Source organism: Oncorhynchus tshawytscha, linkage group LG25 (assembly GCF_018296145.1).
Source record: "Oncorhynchus tshawytscha isolate Ot180627B linkage group LG25, Otsh_v2.0, whole genome shotgun sequence".
Taxonomy (NCBI): domain Eukaryota; kingdom Metazoa; phylum Chordata; class Actinopteri; order Salmoniformes; family Salmonidae; genus Oncorhynchus; species Oncorhynchus tshawytscha.
Genome location: NC_056453.1, coordinates 6,908,287 through 6,930,731, shown reverse-complemented (window position 1 = coordinate 6,930,731; position 22,445 = coordinate 6,908,287). Strand labels below are relative to the sequence as shown.

Here is a 22,445-nt window from a genome sequence, read left to right as displayed (position 1 = left end):
ATCTGCTACGGTCCAACGCCCCAGCAGAGACATGCCGAGAGAACAAGAACAATAATGACCCCCAGGACTATTCTCCTGACTGTGGACGTATGGGAGAGACAGAGCCTGACCTTCCACCCGAACCTGGCCCACCACAGGAAGCCCAGGAGGAGCGAGATATCCTATTCGACAGCGAAGGACACCTCAAAAGCTTGACCTGTGAGTTGAGCTGGTTAAGGAGGTAACGGACAGTAAAACAAACACTTAAATATGTCCTAGATAAAAGGAAAGAAAAAGGACATTACCTGGGTTAGTTATTAGGACACAAACTCCATCTTCGGGGCAGAATAATCCCCTGGATTTGTGCTGGGCTCTGAAAAGTCTGCTTCAACCCAGTAGTTGAAAAATGTTTAAGAATGCATTGTTCAGATATTGCATTAGTAGTTACCTAACATATTTACCTTGTTCTCTGGGAGTTAAACACTATGGGGGAGGAGTGTAGTATCTGGGATCTACATCTGTTTATATTAGTTACTGTGCTGTTACTAAGCAGTAATGCATTACGGCAGTGTTACGTTACTACACCTAATAGGAAATGCACATGCGCACTGGGGTGCCGGGAACTGTAGAGCACGAGGGGTTTTGACTAAACGAAAACTAACTGTACTCCAGTCTCCTGCCTGGTCATTTCTCCACAACACAAATATTACAGGGTAGAACAATGACTTATTCCTTACAGTTATGTCTGAATTATTCCACAAAAGAGCTTTGAGGGGAAAAATTGTGCAGGAAACATATTTTCCAGGCCAGTAAAGCTTGTTGGTGAAACATAGCCAATTTAGCAGGTAATCTTTCAGGAATATAATTACATTTCAGTAAAAATTGAAGACATTACTTGGAATGAAATACCATATTGAATCAGTATCGAGCAAACATTTTTTCAACCAGTTTATCTTGAAAGGGTTATTTATGTCAACAAAGTCCAACACTTCTAGACCGCCTTCAGCTCTTTTGTTAGAAAGGACATATTTTTTTAGTTTGAGACTTATTTTTCCAGATGAAGTCAAGAAAGGTCTTATTGATCTCTTTACAAGTAGCTGGATTTACACATAACGATAATGAGGGGTACACAAAACGAGACAGTTCCTCTGCCTTGGACAGAAGTACTCTCCCAAGTATAGAAAGATCTCTTTGTAGCCAATTATTAAATCTATTTTTATTTCTCTTAATTTTAGGAGAGAAATTCAAATGTTGTCTGACTAAGTGTTTTTTTGACAGATGTATTCCTAAATATTTAACACAGTTGTCACGTTCTGACCTTTATTTGCTTTGTTTTGTATTTAGTTAGTATGGTCAGGGCGTGAGTTGGGTGGGCAGTCTATGTTTGATTTTCTATGATTTGGGGATTTCTATGTTTTGGCCTAGTATGGTTCTCAATCAGAGGCAGGTGTCATTAGTTGTCTCTGATTGAGAATCATACTTAGGTAGCCTGGGTTGCACTGTTTGTTTGTGGGTGATTGTCTATGTTAGTGGCTTGTGTCAGCACAGGTGTCATTTGTAGCTTCACGGTCGTATTTGGTTTATTGTTTTTTTGTTACTCTTTTGTATAGTGTTCAGTGTTCTCTTTATTAAAATTCACTATGAACACATACCACGCCGCATATTGTTCCTCTGATCCTTCTTGCCTCTCCTCTTCAGATGAAGAGGAAGACCGTGACAACATTCCTGGATTCAGCTGGTATTGCTCCAAATGCGCATCACTTGTTCGCTCACAGGTAGTAATGATCCAAATGCCTCCCTCCCAAACTTTTATCAGATCCACACGAATCACATAGGTCACATTTTGGATTCAAAATGGCGAATTTTGCAGAAAGGTGACTGGTTTGCATCCCTGTATGACAAATTAGAACTTTTATTAGTGTTTTGTTGTAATTTCTTATGCACTCACCTTCCAGATCCGAACAAAATGGATCCCCTTGGTAAACGGCAAAGCAGAGAAGGGGAACAAGTATGAAAATACTGTGGTTTCAATTACCTGTGCTTGTGCTTAGAAGTTGGTGTGTTTTTATTTAATTCGATGAATTAAGATCCCCATTAACTGCCGCCAATGGCGTCAACTCGTCTTACGGGGGATGACATATTACGAAAAGACATTACAGACAAGAGTTTACAATTTAATTTACATACAGTCAAAAGTTTGGACACAACCTACTCATTCAAGGGTTTTTCTTTATTTTTACTATTTTCTACATTGTAGAATAATAGTGAAGACAAACTATGAAATAACACATGGAATCATGTAGTAACCAAAAAAGTGTTAAAATATTTTGATTTGTTTATGTAGCCACCCTTTGCTTTGATGACAGCTTTGTCTCTCAACCAGCTTCATGAGGTAGTAACCTGGAATGCATTAACCTCTTGATTCTAGCCATCCCGGATCGTGAATACAGCCTCAAGCTCATTACCATAACGCAAGGGTTAACTATTCATGAAAATCGCAAATGAAATTAATATGCTAGCTCTCACGCTTAGCCTTTTGTTAACAACACTGTCATCTCAGATTTTCAAAATATACTTCTCAACCATAGCAAAACAAGCATTTGTGTAACAGCTAGCGTAGCATTTAGCATCAGCAGGCAACATTTTCACAAACCAGAAAAGCATTCAAATAAATCATACCTTTGAAGAACTTCGGATGTTTTCAATGAGGAGACTCTCTGTTAGATAGCAAATGCTCAGTTTTTCCTGAAAGATTATTTGTTTAGGAGAAATCGCTCCGTGTGGTGCGTCACGTTTGGCTACCAAAAAAAAAAAGAATTCAGTCATCAAAACGAATCCAAATTAACTCCATAATATCGACTGAAACATGGTAAACGTTGTTTAGAATCAATCCTCAAGGTGTTTTTCACATCTCTTCATGATATATCGTTCGTTGAAAGTCTCCTCTCAATGACTGCGTGCAGCTTGTAGATTACGCACCAATTTAGACAAAGGACACCGGGCGGACCCCTGGTAAATGTAGTCTCTTATGGCCAATCTTCCAATGATATGCCTACAAATACGTCACAATGCTGCAGACACCTTGGAGAAACGACAGAAAGGGCAGGCTCAGTCCTGGCGCATTCACAGCCATATAAGGAGACAATGGAAAACAGAGCCTCAAAAATTCTGCTCATTTCCTGTTTGAAGTTTCATCTTGGTTTCGCCTGTAGCATGAGTTCTGTGGCACTCACAGATAACACTCTGACGTTTCCAACTGCAAAGATATTTTCTTTCCAAAGCTGTCAATTATATGCATAGTCAAGCATCTTTTCGTGACAAAATATTGCGCTTAAAACGGGCACGTTTTTTTTTTTTTATCCATAAATTAAAAGAGCGCCCCCTATATCCAAGAAGTTAACAGGTGTGCCTTGTTAAAATTTCATTTGTGGAATTTCTTTCCTTAATGCATTTGAGCCAATCGGTTATGTTGTGACAAGGTAGGGGAGGTATACAGAAGATAGCCCTATTTGGTAAAATACCAAGTCAATATTATGACAAGAACAGCTCAAATAAGCAAAAAAATGACAGTCCATAAATTCTTTAAGACCAGAAGGTCAGTCAATCCGGAAAATGTCAAGAACTTTGGAAGTTTCTTCAAGTGCAGTCACAAAAAACGTCAAGCTGTGATTACTGGCTCTCATGAGGACCACCACAGGAAAGGAAGACCCCGAGTTACCTTTGCTGCAGAGGATTGCAGCCCAAATATATGCTTCACACAGTTAAAGTAAGACTCCTCTAAACATCTACTGTTCAGAGGAGACTGCGTGAATCAGGCCTTCAAGGCTGAATTGCTGCAAAGAAACCACTACTAAAGGACACCAATAAGAAGACTTGTTTGGGCCAAGAAACACGAGCAATGAACAATAAACCGGTGGAAATCTGTACTTTGTTCTCATGAGCAAATTTGAGATTTTTGGTTCCAACTGCTGTGTCTGTGAGACGCGCAGTAGGTGAACAGGTGATCTCTGCATGTGTGGTTCCCACCGTGAAGCATGGAGGAGGTGTGATGGTGTGGAGGTGCTTTGCTGGTGACACTGTCAGTGATTTATTTAGAATTCAAGGCACACTTAACCAGCATAGCTACCACAGGATTCTGCAACGATACATCATCCCATCTGGTTTGGGCTTAGTGGGACTATCATTTGTTTTAAACAGGACAATGACCCAACACACTTCCAGGCTGTGTAAGGGCTATTTGACCAAGACGGAGAGCGATGCAGTGCTGCATCAGATGACCTTGCCTCCACAATCACCTGACCTCAACCCAGTTGAGATGGTTTGGGATGAGTCGGACCGCAAAGTGAAGGAAAAGTAGCCAACAAGTGCTCGGCATATGTGGGAACTCCTTCAAGACTGTTGGAAAATTATTCCAAGTGAAGCTGGTTGAGAGAATGCCAAGAGTGTGCAAATTAAGGCAAAGGGTGGCTATTTTTAAAATCTGAAATATAAAATATATTTTGATTTGCTTAACACTTTTTTGGTTACTACATGTTTCCATAAGTGTTATTTCATAGTTTTGATGTCTTCACTATTATTCTACAATGTAGAAAATAGTACAAATAAAGAAAAACCCTTGAATGAGTAGGTATGTCCAAACTTTTGACTGATACAGTACATTTAAAAACATATGTAAAGTGTGTGTAGATCTGTCAGTTATGCTGTGTGTCATTACATACACACAGCATGTAGGTCACACGGCATTGTGCCGTGAGGTGTTGCTTTATTTGTTTTTTGAAACCAGGTTTGCTGTTCACTTGCACTATATAACATGGGAGTTCCATGTCCTCATGGCTCAGTATAATATTGTACGTTTCCTTGAATGTGTGTGTGTGTGTGTGTGTGTAAGTAAGTAAGTTGACTATGCACACAATTTGGAATTTCCAACACAATGTTACTTATAAAAACAAGAAGTGATGCAGTCAGTATTTACTCAAATCTCAGCCAAGAGAAGCTGGCACGCATAGTAATAATAGTAGCCCTCTGATTACAGTGAAGAGCCGCTCTGTTCTGGGCCAGCTGCGGCATAACTAGGTCTTTTTTTTGCGGCGCTTGACAATATGACTGGACAATAATCCAGATCAAACTAGAGCCTGCAGGACTTGCTTTGTGGAGTGTGGTGTCAAAAAAGCAGAGCATCTCTTTATTTCGGACCAACCTCTCCTCATCTTTACAATCATTGAATCTTTGTTTTGACCATGACAGTTTACAATCTAAAGTAACGCCAAGTAACTTAGTCTCCTCAAGTTGTTCAATAGCCATACCATTCATTACCAGATTCCGCTGAGGTCTAGAATTTACGGAATTATTTGTACCAAATACAATGCTCTTAGTTATAGAGATGTTCAGGAACAGTGTATTACTTGCCACCCATTCCAAAACAGACTGCTACTCTTTGTTAGCTGTGGTTGCTGATACGTATATGTTTGAATCAGCATACATGGACACACATGCTTTGTTTAATGCCAGTGGCAGGTCATTGGTAAAAATAGAAAAGAGTAGAGGGCCTAGAGAGCTGCCCTGTGGTACACCACACTTTTCATGTTTAACATTAGAGAAGCTTCCATTAAAGAAAACCCTTTGAGTTCTATTAGACAGCTCTGAATCCACGATATGGCAATCTGAGGTTGAAAAGCCATAACACAGTTTTCTCAACAACAGCTCAGGATCTATAATATCAAAGGCTGCAGTGAAACAGTACATCACCCACAATATTCTTGTCAATTTCTTTCAACCAATCATCAGTCATTTTTGTCAGTGCAGTACATTTTAAGTGCCCTTTGTCTTTAAGCATTCTTAAAGTTGTCCTTGCCTAAAAGTGTTGTTCCTCAACTAGCATCTTAGGCCTTTGTGTCATAAAGCATTAGATACCTTTTGATCTTAATGTTAATTCCTTATGATGTCACAGAGTTCCCATAATCCTAGTTGGTAATAAATCGGACCTGCGCTCTGGGAGCTCCATGGAGATCATTCTACCTATCATGAACCAGTTCTCTGAGATTGAGACCTGTGTAGAGGTGAGGCTCACCTCTCAAACACAATCTTCTCTCTTCAGCTGCCTGCCTCACTCACTCGCTCAAACGCAATGTCCTGATTTCACACCAAAAATTCCTCACACCGATCTGATGCAAGCAATAATTAATGAAATTGTTTTTATTTGAACACACCTATGATTAGCCAAACCTGACATTGACTTTCCCCTCCCAAGTGTTCTGCCAAGAACCTAAAGAACATCTCTGAACTGTTCTACTACGCTCAGAAGGCTGTGCTCCACCCCACCGCCCCGCTCTATGACCCGGAAGACAAACAGGTCAGACATTTTGGGGATGGGAGGATATTTTGGGGATAGCTTTAGCTCAGGGGTGGGCAACTCCAGTCCTCGAGGGAATTGATGGGTGTCCCACTCTTTCTCCATCCTGAGCAAACACAGCTGCTTAATCAAATTGGGTTCTAAACTGAAGATCATGATTAGGTGATTATTGGAGTCAGGTGTGTTAGCTGGGGCTGGGGCAAAACTTTGACACCAATCGGGCCCTCGAGGACTGGAATTGCCCACCCCTGCTTTAGCTTATACCTGTGGAATGACCTGGTTTTATTGTGGAATATTGCTTGGTTTAATGTTAACTGTATCTGTGTCTGTTACTTCCAGTTAAAGCCAATGTGAGTCCGAGCACTCAGTCGCATTTTTAGCATCTCAGACCAGGACCGTGACCACATCCTCAGTGACGATGAACTCAACTGCTTCCAGGTGAGAGTCAAATAACACTCATCCATCCATCCTTCTCTCTATCCACCCAGTAATCAATTAATATGCAGTGCCTTCAGAGAGTATTCATACCACTTATTCCACATTTTGTTGCTACAGCCTGAATTCAAAAAGTATTCAATGTTTTTTTTTCTCACCCATCTGCACACAATACCCCATAATAACAAAGTGAAAACATGTTTCTATAAATCTTTGCAAATGTATTTCAAATTAAATACAGAAATATCTCATTTACATAAGTATTCTCACCGCGAGTCAATACATGTTAGAATCACCTTTGGCAGCGATTACAGCTGTGTGTCTTTCTGGATACGTTTGTAAAAGCTTTGCACACGTGTGTTCAATATTTGCCCATTTTATTATTTTCAAAATGCTTCAAGCTCTGTCAAACTGGTGGTTGATCATTGCTAGACAACCATTTCCATAGATTTTCAAGCAGATATAAGTAAACTGTAACTTGGCCACTCAGGAACACTCACTGTCTTCTTGGTAAGGAACTTCAGTGTAGATTTGGCCTTGTGTTTTAGATTATTGTCTTGCTAAAAGGTGAATTCCTCTTCCAGCATCTGGTGGAAAGCAGACTGAACCAGATTTTCCTTTAGGATATTGCCTGTGCTTAGCTCCATTCTGTTTATTTTTTAATCCTGAAAGGCTCCCCAGTCCTTAATATTTACAAGCATACCCATAAGGGACTGTATGTTATTTATGAGGGATACCTGGAGAAAATCTGACCTCTCTCAAATGAAAATGGATGGCCCTGTGTAAGGGATATTATACCAAGAAGGAGAGTGATGGAGTGCTGCACCAGATGACCCGGCTTCCACAATCGCCCGACCTCAACCAAAATGAGATGGTTTGGGATGAGTCCAACCGCAGAGTGAAGTAAAGAAGCCAAGTGCTCAGCATATGTGGGAACTCCTTCAAGACTGTTGGAAAAGCATTCCAGGTGAAGCTGGTTGAGAGAATGCCAAGAGTGTGCAAATCCTTCATCAAGACAAATTTAAAGAATATAAAATATATTTTGATTTGTTTAACACTTTTTTTTGTAGTTACTACATGATTCCATATGTGTTAGTTCATAGTTTTGCTGTCTTCACTATTATTCTACAATGTAGAAAATAGTAAAAAATAAAGAAAATCCCTTGAATGAGTAGGTGTTATTAAACATTTTTGGAGAGGACTTCCGTTTAGTCGCTTCCAGCCAATAGGTTGACGCTAACTAACTCCCTATCGCTTCTCACAACTTCCCAAACATGAATTCATTCAAAACGGGCATTTTATGTTTGGTTAGGGGATGCCAAAATAACGGGCAGATTCGGAAGCTGTTCATGGAACAGGAGTGTTTTGACCACAAATCTTTTTTGAGATCATCAGTGCGCTGAAGCGCCTTTTTGATTTGCACCCACCTCCTAAGGACGAAGAGTCTTTTTGGCTTTGGCTCAAAGAATTGTGTGTTCCTATCGCTTTGTGGACAAGAGGCTGACTGAAGAGCATCCTTTCCCTGAGAAGTGGCTGGGCTATGATGCTCCAGTACAGACCAGAATGCGACATCTCATCAGGACATCAACACATACAGGTAGCTGTTAACTAGCTAATACTCACTAGCTACGGTCACAGATGGGGTGTCCTGAATCAGACAGAAGTTAGCTGGCCACTCCTAACTCCTAACATACCGTAGCTAGCTAACTGTCAAGAGAACCAGTCAACAAGCCCACCTGCCACAAACAAGCCCAATGTGGTGGTGCAGAGCCATTGATCCCACTAAATAATATGTGTGACATTTGTTTTGATTTAGAATGGACCATTATCATGCACCTGTATCGAAACGGGGGCAATGGGGAAAAAATACATGTCATCTATGCACTTAAATAACGAATGGAGGGCATTTTCCCCCATCGTTTATTTTCGTGCCAGTCAGATAGGCTATACTCTGGTTGTAGATATAAGCAATGTACTTAATATTAGGAAATTAGAGGAATAAATATAGTAGGCCTAGCCTATAGAAAGATGATGGGATTCTCATTTTATTAGCGGCCATCACTCTGTTTTCTCCCGCAATTGCATAGCCTATAGAAATGTTGCTCAACATGAGCTCATGGACTCTCATGAAATGTTTGATTAGATTTCCGAATACATTTGCATTGATGTCAGAGTGATTAGAGGGACAATAGAGTGCTGAGTACCAGGCAGTTAGCAAGTTTGGTAGGGTACTTATGACCAGCAGCAGCCTAATTACCATGACTAAATGTGGAATTGGACTGGCTTCATGACTTGTGACCGCTGGTGTGCCGGTAATACGGTCACAACAGCCCTAACCATGTAGTATTTCAGTGGATATTCTACCCAGCTAACTTCCAAATGCATATCACCTAGCTGAAGCTAAATCTACTCCAGGGTGATCTTGCTGAAAGCTGTGGTGGAATATTATATTCAAGTGAGAGAGACTGTGTCATTTCTTCAAACAATCATTATGCGATATCAATTAATTATTGCAATAATGAAACCGTCGACCCCACACTCTGAAGTGTGTTGCCGAGTGCTTAACTGATAATGAAAAAACAGATGTTACATAGGACCAAAAAATGCGTAGTCAGCCTGGTGCCAACCTTCCGATAAGACCTCCTTGGTCCATCTCCATGTTATCTGCACGGGATGTTGTTTTACTTCCAATCCGGCTTAGTTTCCCAGATGCCAGGAAGGTTAGACGATGAGGCATTGTTCTAAACTCTTCCAGGCTATCTGTATCTTGGGTCACACACACCACATCTTGTCTATGGAATTCCAGCTCTTAGGTTTTTATCACCAAGTCATTGTCTCTAGCAGACTAACTGCAGGAAGCAAGAGTCAAACCATCTCTTTAACAGTTGCCAGCCCAAGCTTCAAAAGACTCCTCTCTGTTATTAACTCAGAAAGGAAGCAAGAGAGTTCCAAGAACCTTACTCTATTTCATAAAACAACTATTTGGTGCATAAAAATAACAATCTTGTAATTATGCTCCCACAATGCTTTGCTGTGTCCCAGGGAGTAATGAGCAGAATCCTACTGGATTCTACTGGATTGACGCAATTGAGGAGCACATGAGGATCTACATTCCATGGCTGCCGAGGCGAGACAATCCAGAACACATTGCCTCAGTGCTTCAAACAGAACACCAACTTGCATCATCGACTGCTCTGAAACCACTCTTCAGAAAGCACATAGAGTGTAAGTATACAGCAAATATTATTCCAGCAATACTCTCAAGTATTTGGTTGCCATTGCTCTATGTGGACTCGTTATGTTCATCTCTCCTGCATATGGAGGCAGATGCAGTGACAACTTCATCACCCAAAACTCTGGCTTCTTGGAATACCTTAGGCCTGGTGATGAAGTTATGGCAGACGGGCTTCACCATCCGAGATCTGCTGTATGAGAGGAAGGTCAACCTTGCCAAACCAGCCTTCACTCAGGAGGCCAGCTGTCTGATGAGGATGTCACAAGCACGAGAAGGATAGCTAATGTTGAGAGAGTTATCAGACGACTCAGGGTGTTCAAAATCCTCTCCCAGACGGTTCCCATTAACCTGACACACAAAATGGACAATGTCCTCAGAATCTGTGCAGCACTTGTTAACATGCAGTGTGAGATCACCCACGAGGATGCCGAGTGAGCAGTGAGAATATTCAGACATCTGAAATGTAACTTTATACACTAATTTCATCCACATGAGATACTGTGTACATACAGTTTATTCAGAAAGTATTAGACCCCTTCTGCAGCACTGAAGGTCCCCAAGAACACAGTGGCCTCAATCATTCTTAAATGGCTCTGACAAAGCTCCAGAGTTCCTCTGTGAAGATGGAAGAATCTTCCAGAAGGACAACCATCTCTGCAGCACTCCACCAATCAGGCCTTTATGGTAGAGTGGCCAGACGGAAGCGACTCCTCAGTAAAAAGCACATGACAGCCCGCTTGGAGTTTGCCAAAAGGTGCCTAAAGGACTCTCAGACCATAAGAAACAAGATTCTCTGGTCTGATGAAATCAAGAGTGAACTCTTTGGCCTGGTACCATCCCCACGGTGAACCATGGTGGTAGCATCATGCTGTGGGGATGTTTTTCAGCAGCAGGGACTGCGAGACTAGTCAGGGTCGAGGGAAAGACAAACGGAGCAAAGTACAGAGAGATCCTTGATGAAAACCTGCTCCAGAGTGCTCAGGACCTCAGACTGGGGCCAAGGTTCACCTTCCAACAGGACAACGATCCTAAGCACAAAGCCAAGACAACACAGGAGTGGCTTCGGAACAAGTCTATTGAGTGGCCCAGCCAAAGCCCGGTCTTGAACCTGATTGAACATCTCTGGAAAGACCTGAAAATAGCCTTGCAGCGACGCTCCCCATCCAACCTGGCAGATATACAGGTGTGCCAAGCTTGTAGTGTCATACCCAAGAAGACTCGAGGCTGTAATCGCTTCCAAAGTTGCTTCAAAAAAGTACTGAGTAAAGGGTATGAAAACTTATGTAAATGTGATATTTGTTTTTTTATTTTTAGAAATGTTCTTAAATAAAATGTTTTTTTTTTGTTGCTTTGCCATTATGAGGAATTGTGTGTAGATTGATAGGGTGGGAAGCATTTCATCCATTTTATAATAAAGGTGTAACGTAACAAAATGTGGGGTCTGAACACTTTCCAAAAGCACTGTGTATATATAGTTTGCCATTTAATCTGAATAATTTCAATGTTCCTACATTTGAAATGTACTGTAACTTTGCCTGTTCCTGACAATTACACATGCCTTCTTAAATCTTTTTACAATACATTTTCTTCAACACCAAAATGTCTAACAGACCAAGAGAGAAGACAACTGTTTATCAAGTACCACACTGTTTTCTTAATTTGTGCCCTTGAAAACCAAACCCAGAATCAAACACATTTGAAAAGCTTAGACATGCCTCCTTGTCCTTAATTTCAAAATGTTAAATATCAAAGAAAATGTCAGTGCAATTTCATATTGTTTTTATTAACACCATAATTTGCCATGTGAAAGATGAGTTACGGTATGCTTAGATAAGTTCATGAAGTGCCATATGAAAAGATAGAGCTATTCAAGGTACAATAAAAATATTCAAATCATAGGCATTAGAAAAACATGTACGAAGAGAGCTGTACAAGGCAAGACATAAAAAAACACCAAGAATTATGCAAATACAATCAGCTAAATGTGCATATGAAGAGAACTATGCAAGACAACAAAAAATGATAGGGTAGAGCTGGCAGAGAGAGCTTTACAAGGCACAAAAAATAATAACTATTTAAAAACACAGAAGTATTAGGCCCTGAGCCTAGATACCACATAGATGAACATATTTGGAGTTACGCTTCGATCACACCGACTGTGTCATTGCATTTTGGTACACCAGAAGTATATTCATTTCCAATGGAACGCTGGGTTTGCCTTGCAGCATTGCGGTTGCAGAGGCAATTGCAGTGCGTTCTGTGTGGTGCATACCTGGGATTTGTCGAACCTAAGCATCAAACTGTATGCGTAGACGGCTTGACAGAAATTAAGTGAATGTTGAACTTCTGTTACACACATCCAGATGATGCTGCGTAACATTTTGCACAATGATGCAACGTTGTCAGGATTTGTTGAGGTGCGCACAGGAACCTTCTTTGCTGAGCCTAGCAGTGATCTGAAGTTTACGTGCATCATACCATGCATTGGAGGCATTCTGTGCTTTAGTGACCTCCAAGCTGGCACATTTACACGTCTCCAGGTAAACAAAAACGTCATGAAATAGCAAGCATTTCTGGCACTTGCATGTTGATGCCGTGTTCACCATGAGGCTGCTGCTGGAACTTGATGACTGTTTTGTTTCATTTTGATGCACGTGTGCAGAAGGCTCCCCACTGGAACATTGGCCTCTTCCAAACTCTTCTTAAGTGTGTTTTGGGAGTGGTATGCAGGAGTTGGAGGTAGAGATGGAGAAGCGACTGGGGTGCTGTCAGAGAACTTGTCACTTGGTTTGTGATGTTTGAAACAGATCTCACTCAACCTTTTTGCCGCTAAATTCCGCTGCGTCCCAGAGTTCCACTGGCATTGCTCATCTGTACAGAACCCCCCTGTCGATCATCCATACACAGCATTCTGCACCTTCAAAAACAAACTGTAAGAATAGTAAATTACGTAGTGCCCACTAAGCTCATCACTAAGCTAAGGAACCTGCGACTAAACACCTGCCTCTGCAACTGGATCCTGGACTTCCTGATGGGCCGCCACCAGGTGGTATGGGTAGGCAACAACACGTCTGCCACGCTGATCCTCAATACTGGGGCCCCTCAGGCTTGTTTACTTAGTCCCCTCCTGTACTCCCTGTTCACCCACGACTGCGTGGCCAAACACGACTCCAACAACATCATTAAGTTTGCTGACGACACAACAGTGGTAGGCCTGATCACCGACAATGATGAGACAGCCTAAAGAGAGGAGGTCAGAGAACTGGCAGTGTGGTGCCAGGACAACAACCTCTCCCTCAATGTGAGCAAGACAAAGGAGCTGATCGTGGACTACAGGAAAAGACGGGCCAAACAGGCCCCATTAACATCAACAGGGCTGTAGTGGAGCGGGTCGAGAGGTTCAAGTTCCTTGGTGTCCACATCACCAACAAACCATCATGGTCCAAACACACCAAGACAGTTGAGAAGAGGGCACGACAAAACCTTTTCCCCCTCAGGAGACTGAAAAGATTTGGCATGGGTCCCCAGAACCTCAAAAAGTTCAACAACTGTACCATCGAAAGTATCCTGACCGTTTGCATCACTGCCTGGTATGGCAACTGCTTGGCATCTGACCGTAAGGCGCTACAGACTGTAGACTGTAGTACATCACTGGGGCCAAGCTTCCTGCCATCCAGGACCTGTTTAATTGACATGTCAGAGGAAAGCCCATAAAATTGTCAGAGACTCCAGTCACCCAAGTCATAGACTGTTTTCTCTGCTACTGCACGGCAAGTGGTACCGGAGCGCCAAGTCTAGGACCAAAAAGCTTCTTAACAGCTTCTACCCCCAAGCCATAAGTTACTCAGCTAGCTGCCAGAAATACATTTGACCAGTGCTTATGCTTATCAGTTTATAGTGTCGTGACGTTGGTTTGATTAATGTGATGACTGCTGTTCATCGAATGTTTAACTGTTTATAATTACGTGATTAAATTAATCAGGTGATTATTAACTCAGTAACCTGGGGCACCATGGGAAAGTTTGGCTTTATTGAGTTTCTATTTCCCAAATTAACTCAGAATATCGATTTTACATCAGTCGCTAATTAATACATTTCCTCTACAGTCTCATTCTGAACATCGCATAATCCAGGAATCCGCACAAACCCGAGTCCCACTAAGTCTGTACCACACCAATTGAGTTGATTATTTATTTACTATCAAGCTAAAATGATAAGATACACAAACACAGTCTAGGCTATTGATTAGAACTTAGTACAATGAAACAGGTCCCTAGCGGGCCAACACAATATGAATCGTGTTACACAAAATGGGGATTTCAAAAAAGAGAGAGAGAGTGCACGAGAGAAAAGCACACTTGGGTACATTTGTAAACTATGCTTAGTTTAACCCTAACCTTGCCCAGAAATGCAGCTCTTATGGGTCAGAATATAATGATGTAATTACGTGTCGAAGGTCCCCGATGCGGTATCTCCTCGTGGACCGAGTTATGAATTCTCTTCTGATGGCGACGCTTCTGCTGTTACCGGGTGTAACTCTCTGACTGTCCACACGATGTCAGTGTCCTTTCTCTTAGTGGTCTGTTTCCGCACCCTTGTTCTGAAGGGGTCTTCTGAGGACTGCCAGCCATGTAGCTCAGGGCTCCAGCGCAGGAATGAAAGCAGTGTAGACACACGATTCCTTGGAGAGTAGACACAGCTACTCATCCGTAGCATAAATTGTTAAAGGTTCCTTTGTCTTCAATGTTGTGTTGCGTTTTGGGGTGTTGCGTTTTGGGGTTACAACTAATTGGACCTTGGCTGCAGCTCATGGTCACCTAGTCATGTTAATTCTTAACTCATGTGTTTTGACCTCAGGTCAGAAATGGGCGTTTCTGCATTTTAGGGCAAGTTCTCTGGGCGTAACTAGTTACGAGGTCTGGATTTTACTCAGATCCAATTTAGACAACTAACTTCAGATTTCATCTTTACAAAAACATTCTCTTGGATCTAGATATTTTCCACACAGCATACAGTATGCAAACATCAGGTAAATATTGTCAAACCTCTTCAAGTTACAATGTTTCTAAGGTTTCCATTTATAACGTTGTCATTTCACTTTTAATAACATAACAAAAACGACATTCATTTTCATATTCCATCTATTGACATTACTACCATTTTGGCTGACGAAACATATGGACAATATGTCCATTTATTGCATGTTACTGTTCTGAGGTAGGTTCTCCATAGGCCCATCATACATTCCATTCCTCCAGTGAGAGGACAAAGGGATTTTGTCTGCTGCCTTAAGATTTACAGTGGGCGTGAGGTGTCATAAAACCCCCACCTACATACCTCTTGATCTCTCCCCCTCCAGCGGGTGTGAGAGATGTCTCTTGTAGGAGTGTGGTCCACGGTAACCTGACCCGAACAGGCCAGTCATGACAATAGTATATGTGAATTTGCATAATTTAGTGGAGTTAAATTAGTGTCAGAATTTAACAAATCTTGTCTGTTTTTAAACAGGTCGACCGGAATTATTATTTTGCCGAAAATAGTAATGTACAGTGAGTTTATAGAGTTTGAAAGTAGCTTTCTTACCTCAACTAAAGGCTCTCTCTAGTCAGAATGAGCAGCTCACAGATGCAGGCTACAGTGGAGCAGTGGGAGAGAGAGGAGCAGCACTAAACGGTTAACAACAACACACCTAGATCACACCGACAGTGTTATTACGGCAAATGTTACGCAGCATCAAAAGTTCAACACAAACCTTCTGCTACCATTTCTGTCAAGCCGTCTACGCATACAATTTGACACATACGTTTGATATATCCAAGGCATGCACCACACACAACGCACTGCAACTACCTCTGCAACGCAATTAAAGCGTTCCATTGGAAATGAATGTACTTTTAGTGCACCAAAATGCAAAACTCTGTCGGTGTGATCGAGGTGTAAGCTAGAAACCAAGAAAGTTTCACAGCATTTCGCTCCTGGTTTTCATATCAACTTTCTTTTGTTGTCCACTACTGCTTTTCATATCAACTTTCTTTTGTTGTCCAGAAGCCAAATGCACAGTCTTAGTCATTAACAACCTATCCTACAGTAGCTTTACATATATTTACCAGCATATTTACCTTTTCCCTCTTTCTAACGGAGATGTTCATCTCTGTCATATGAAACGGCTTGCATACAGTTGAAGTCGGAAGTTCACATACACCTTAGCCAAATACATTTAAACTCAGTTTTTAACAATTCCTGACATTTAATCCTAGTAAAAATTCCCCATTTTAGGTCCGTTAGGATCACCACTTTATTTTAAGAATGTAGAATGTCAGAATAATAGTAGAGAGAATGATTTATTTCAGCTTTTATTTATTTTATCACAATCCCAGTGGGTCAGAAGTTTACATACACTCAATTAGTTTTTGGTAGCATTGCTTTAAATAGTTTAACTTGGGTCAAATCTTTCGGGTAGACTTCCACAAGCTTCCCACAATAAGTTGGGTGAATTTTGGCCCATTCCTTCTGACAGAACTGGTGTCACTGATTCAGGTTTGTAGGCCTCCTTGCTCACACGCTTTTTCAGTTCTGCCCACAAATGTTCTTGAAAGGGATTTCTTCCATTGACGGAGAGGAGGACCAAAGCGCAGCGTGGTTATTTTGATTCATGTTTTAATAAATCACTTCACATGAACAAACTAACAAAAACAAGAACCGTGAAAACCCAAAACAGCCCTGTCTGGTGCAAAACACAGAGACAGGAACAATCACCCACAAACACACAGTGACACCCAGGCTACCTAAGTATGATTCTCAATCAGAGACAACGAATGACACCTGCCTCTGATTGAGAACCATACTAGGCCGAAACATAGAAATACCCAAATCATAGAAAAACAAACAGACTGCCCACCCAACTCACGCCCTGACCATACTAAATAATGACAAAACAAAGGAAATAAAGGTCAGAACGTGACAGTTCTATAGGATTTAGGTAAGGGCTTTGTGATGGCCACTCCAATACCTTGACTTTGTTGTCCTTAAGCCATTTTTCCAGAACTTTGGAAGTATGCTTGGGGTCATTGTCCATTTGAAAGTCCCATTTGCGACCAAGCTTTAACTTCCTGACTGATGTCTTGAGATGTTGCTTCAATATATCCACAAAATGTTCCCCTCTCATGATTCCATCTATTTTGTGAACTGCACCAGTCCCTCCTTCAGCAAAGCACCCCCACAACATGATGCTGCCACCCGTGTGCTTCACGGTTGGGATGGTGTTCTTCGGCTTGCAAGCCTCCCCCTTTTTCCTCCTTACATAATGATGGTCATTATGTCCAAACAGTTCTATTTTTGTTTCATCAGACCAGAGGACATTTCTCCAAAAAGTACGATCTTTGTCCCCATGTGCAGTTGCAAACCGTAATCTGTCTTTTTTATGGAGGTTTTGGAGCAGTGGCTTCTTCCTTGCTGAGCGGCCTTTCAGGTTATGATGATATAGGACTCGTTTTAATGTGGATATAGATGCTTTTGTACCTGTTTCCTCCAGCATCTTCACAAGGTCCTTTGCTGTTGTCCTGGGATTGATTTACACTTTTCGCACCAAAGTACATTCATCTCTAGGAGACGGAACGCATCTCCTTCCTGAGCGGTATGACGGCTGCGTGGTCCCATGGTGTTTATACTTGCATACTATTGTTTGTACAGATGAACGTGGTACCTATTGATGAACGTGGTATCAATTGATTGTAGACTATGATTTCGTCTGTCAAAGAGGTAGGCCTACCTCTTATTTCTTGAATAGGAAGAAATGGGTTCCAACACAAAGCCCTTTTATTGTTAGTAGCTTAAAGTCAAATTAAAATGAAGACTGTTTAAATGATTTAGGCCTTCACGAGCCTACTTTCAGAACCCATGCGCTGTCCATCTGCGGCTGCCGCTTCATAGTAGTGTACATTTCTGGAATATGCCTTATTGTGAGGTCAAATAACTCTGATAAATAGCTTCATTATGGGTAACGAAATGTGTTTTTTATATTAAAATCTGTTATAGCAGTAGCAAACTTACCTCCGGTCCTCCTTCTCATCCTGGCGCTCTACCTCTCAAACTGAACAGTACATCAGAATAGCCTATGGCTCATTTGACTGAGACCACACTAGGCGCACTTGGTATTGCGCGGCCAGCATAAAATCCGGGATTGGGGTAGCATTGGCCACACATCAAGGTATAATAAGCAACTAATTCTCAAACCCTGAGAAATATGACATTTAATCTATTACAAATTAAATGACCCTACCCTGGACAACATTATTTTTTTAAAGACAACTCTCTCCCTTAGTGATTGAAAAAGCATGACCCTCCCCACTTTTCCTCTGGGTAATTATGTAATTTTTGACCACTCCCTGACATCATGCAGCCAACACTGCTTGAAAATGTGGTACTCAGTAATTTGTTGTATTGGATTCACTCCAAACAGAACACTTTGTATTCAGGACAAAAAGTTAATTGCTTTGCCACATTTTTTGCAGTATTACTTTAGTGCCTTGTTGCAAACAGGATGCATGTTCTGTAATAGTTGTATTCTGTACAGGCTTCCTTCTTTTTGCTCTGTCAATTAGGTTAGTATTGTCGAGTGATTACAATGTTGTTGATCCAGCCACAGTTTTCTCCTATCACAGCCATTAAACTCTGTAAATGTTTTAAAGTCACCATTGGCCTCATGGTGAAATCCCTTAATGGTTTCCTTCCTCTCCGGCAACTGAGTTAGGAACAACGCCTGTATCTTTGTAGTGACTGGGTGTATTGATACACCAATGTGTAATTAATAACTTAACCATGCTCAAATGGATATTCAATATCTGCTTTATTTTATTTTTACCCATCTACCAATAGGTGCCCTTCTTTGCGAGGCATTGGAAAACCTCCCTGGTCTTTGTGGTTGAATCTGTGTTTGAAATTCACTGCGCAACTGAGGGACCTGCAGATAATCGTATGTGTGGGGTACAGATGAGGTAGTCATTCAAAAATCATGTTAAACACTATTATGGCACACAGAGTGAGTCCATGCAACTTATGTGACTTGTTAAGCACATTTTTACTGCTGAACATATTTAGGCTTGCCATAAAAGGGGTTGAATACTTATTGACTGAAGATACAGTGGGGCAAAAAAAGTATTTAGTCAGCCACCAATTGTGCAAGTTCTCCCGCTTAAAAAGATGAGAGGCCTGTAATTTTCATCATAGGTACACTTCAACTATGACAGACAAAATGAGGGGGAAAAATCCAGAAAATCACATTGTAGGATTTTTAATTAATTAATTTGCAAATTATGGTGGAAAATAAGTATTTGGTCAATAACAAAAGTTTATCTCAATACTTTGTTATATACCCTTTATTGGCAATGACAGAGGTCAAACGTTTTCTGTAAGTCTTCACAAGGTTTTCACACTGTTGCTGGTATTTTGGCCCATTCCTCCATGCAGATCTCCTCTAGAGCAGTGATGTTTTGGGGCTGTTGCTGGGCAATACGGACTTTCAATTCCCTCCAAAGATTTTCTATGGGGTTGAGATCTGGAGACTGGCTAGGACCTTGAAATGCTTCTTACGAAGCCACTCATTCGTTGCCCGGGCGGTGTGTTTGGGATCATTGTCATGCTGAACGACCCAGCCACGTTTCATCTTCAATGCCCTTGCTGATGGAAGGAGGTTTTCACTCAAAATCTCCCGATACATGGCCCCATTCATTCTTTCCTTTACACGGATCAGTCGTACTGGTCCCTTTGCAGAAAAACAGCCCCAAAGCATGATGTTTCCACCCCCATGCTTCACAGTAGGTATGGTGTTCTTTGGATGCAACTCAGCATTCTTTGTCCTCCAAACACGACGAGTTGAGTTTTTACCAGAAAGTTATATTTTGGTTTCATCTGACCATATGACATTCTCCCAATCTTCTTCTGGATCATCCAAATGCTCTCTAGCAAACTTCAGATGGGCCTGGACATGTACTGGCTTAAGCAAGGGGACACGTCTGGCACTGCAGGATTTGAGTCCCTGGCGGCGTAGTGTGTTACTGATGGTAGGCTTTGTTACTTTGGTCCCAGCTCTCTGCAGGTCATTCACTAGGTCCCCCCATGTGGTTCTGGGATTTTTGCTCACCGTTCCTGTGATCATTTTGACCCCACGGGGTGAGATCTTGCGTGGAGCCCCAGATCGAGGGAGATTATCAGTGGTCTTGTATGTCTTCCATTTCCTAATAATTGCTCCCACAGTTGATTTCTTCAAACCAAGCTGCTTACCTATTGCAGATTCAGTCTTCACAGCCTGGTGCAGGTCTACAATTTTGTTTCTGGTGTCCTTTGACAGCTCTTTGGTCTTGGCCATAGTGGAGTTTGGAGTGTGACTGTTTGAGGTTGTGGACAGGTGTCTTTTATACTGATAACAAGTTCAAACAGGTGCCATTAATACAAGTAACGAGTGGAGGACAGAGGAGCCTCTTAAAGAAGAAGTTAGTTTTTTCTCACTTTGTCTGTCATAGTTGAAGTGTACCTATGATTGAAAATTACAGGCCTCATCTTTTTAAGTGGGAGAACTTGCACAATTGGTGGCTGACTAAATACTTTTTTGCCCCACTGTATATGTCTATTCCTCATGAAGCCAGATTGGGTCTCTTCTATAATTGAGTCCAATACTGCCTTCATTCTTTTTGCAAATATATAGACTAATATTTTGTAGTCGTTATTGAGCAGACAGATTGGTTGCCAATTATTGAGGAGAAGCAAGTCTTTCTTGGGCTTAGGTATTAATGTAATCAGACATTGAGTCAAACTGGGAGGGAGATCATTATTTGCAATGCGTTCAGAAAAGACCAACAGAAATGGGGCTAATTGTTGAGACAACATTTTGTAAAACTCAGCAGATATACCATCAGTCCCAGGATACATATTATTTTTAAGTTGTTAAATAGAATAAATGATCTATTTAACTATAATAGGGTCATCACACTGTTCCCTCAGCCTCCCCAATTGATTTCACATCCCCCAGAGAGTCAAAAAAGAGTTGAGAAAACCTCACAATAGTTAGAACTATATAGATTCCTGTAGAAGTTGCAACTAAAGTTAGAGATTAATTTGGGGTCATCTGTGATGAGACCATTAATATTTAATTGTTGAATTGTATTATTTTTAGAGTGGTATTTTTCTAACCTGAAAAAATAAGATTAATTTTCTTCACCCTCTGACAAAGGCTCCCTCTGCTTTCAGTTTATACATATCCTCCAACTTGTGTTGTAGCTCAAACAGAACAGATTTGTCCTCCTCGGAGACTTTCAACAGGCTTTTGAAGAAGAGGTGATCTTTGTAATTACTTTCTTCAGCTCGGCAAGAATACTCCCATTTTTTCATAAATATTTTCCAACCTCATATTTGAAAGGCTCACAGTTATTACTGTATGAATTGTCATTTATAGCTTTGTTCCAGAAGTCTTGAATTAAAATGTTTATATTCATCTTGACCAACTCATGTTTTAATATAGTTATTCAGCTTCCAGTAGGATGCTCTGCCAAGGCCATTATCAGAGATAAGAAGTTTAATGCCAATATAAATAGCTATATGATCAGTAAGGGGAGTGTCAAGGATGTTAACAGAAATACCTTGTTTATCAAAACGTTTAGACACCAGCCAAAAATCTATGCGTGATTGTCTGGAGCGTGCCTTATTACTCCAAGTGAAAGACTTGACATAGGAAACTTTACTCTCCAAATATCTATACGAGAAAACCTTTCCGGACCTTGTATTGATGAGCCTGGAAAGAGTGGCAATAACACCATTGTTGGCAGCAGCATCTGGGCCCAGTTCAAACATGCCTTTCTTGGAAGTTTGAGGTTTGCTTGGGGTTATAGGCAAAGAAGGGAAATCCTCGTCTGACACGGTGTCATAGTCTGTCAGGCCATTTTTGGCAGTTGTCAATCAAAGCATTTGCCTCCTGTGTAATGACATTTGATGATGGCTGAGCATTGCTAGCTGAGGAGGTAGCCATAAGATTTCTCTTTCTCACTCTTTCTTGCGTGCTGTGACATTTTGAGAAATATAATCTTAAATCATATGTTGCCTGGGTTTTTTTAGCAAGCAAAGTATTATTTTGGTAGTGAAAAGTGTATTATTTTGGTAGTGAAAAGTGTATTATTTTGGTAGTGAAAAGTGTATTATTTTGGTAGTGAAAAGTGTATTATTTTGGTAGTGAAAAGTGTATTATTTTGGTAGTGAAAAGTGTATTATTTTGGTAGTGAAAAGTGTATTATTTTGGTAGTGAAAAGTGTATTATTTTGGTAGTGAAAAGTGTATTATTTTGGTAGTGAAAAGTGTATTATTTTGGTAGTGAAAAGTGTATAATTTTGAACGATCTTCATAAATTGGTATGCAGTGCTCGGTAGGAAGCGTGTGCTCAAGCTGCCATCTTGGAGCCTCTTC

At 41.0% G+C, this 22,445-nt stretch overlaps 1 pseudogene; it reads left to right on the top strand.

Annotated features, from left to right (window-relative positions):
• LOC112224745 overlaps positions 1-22,445 on the top strand; it is a 72,007-nt pseudogene that overhangs the window by 45,237 nt on the left and 4,325 nt on the right.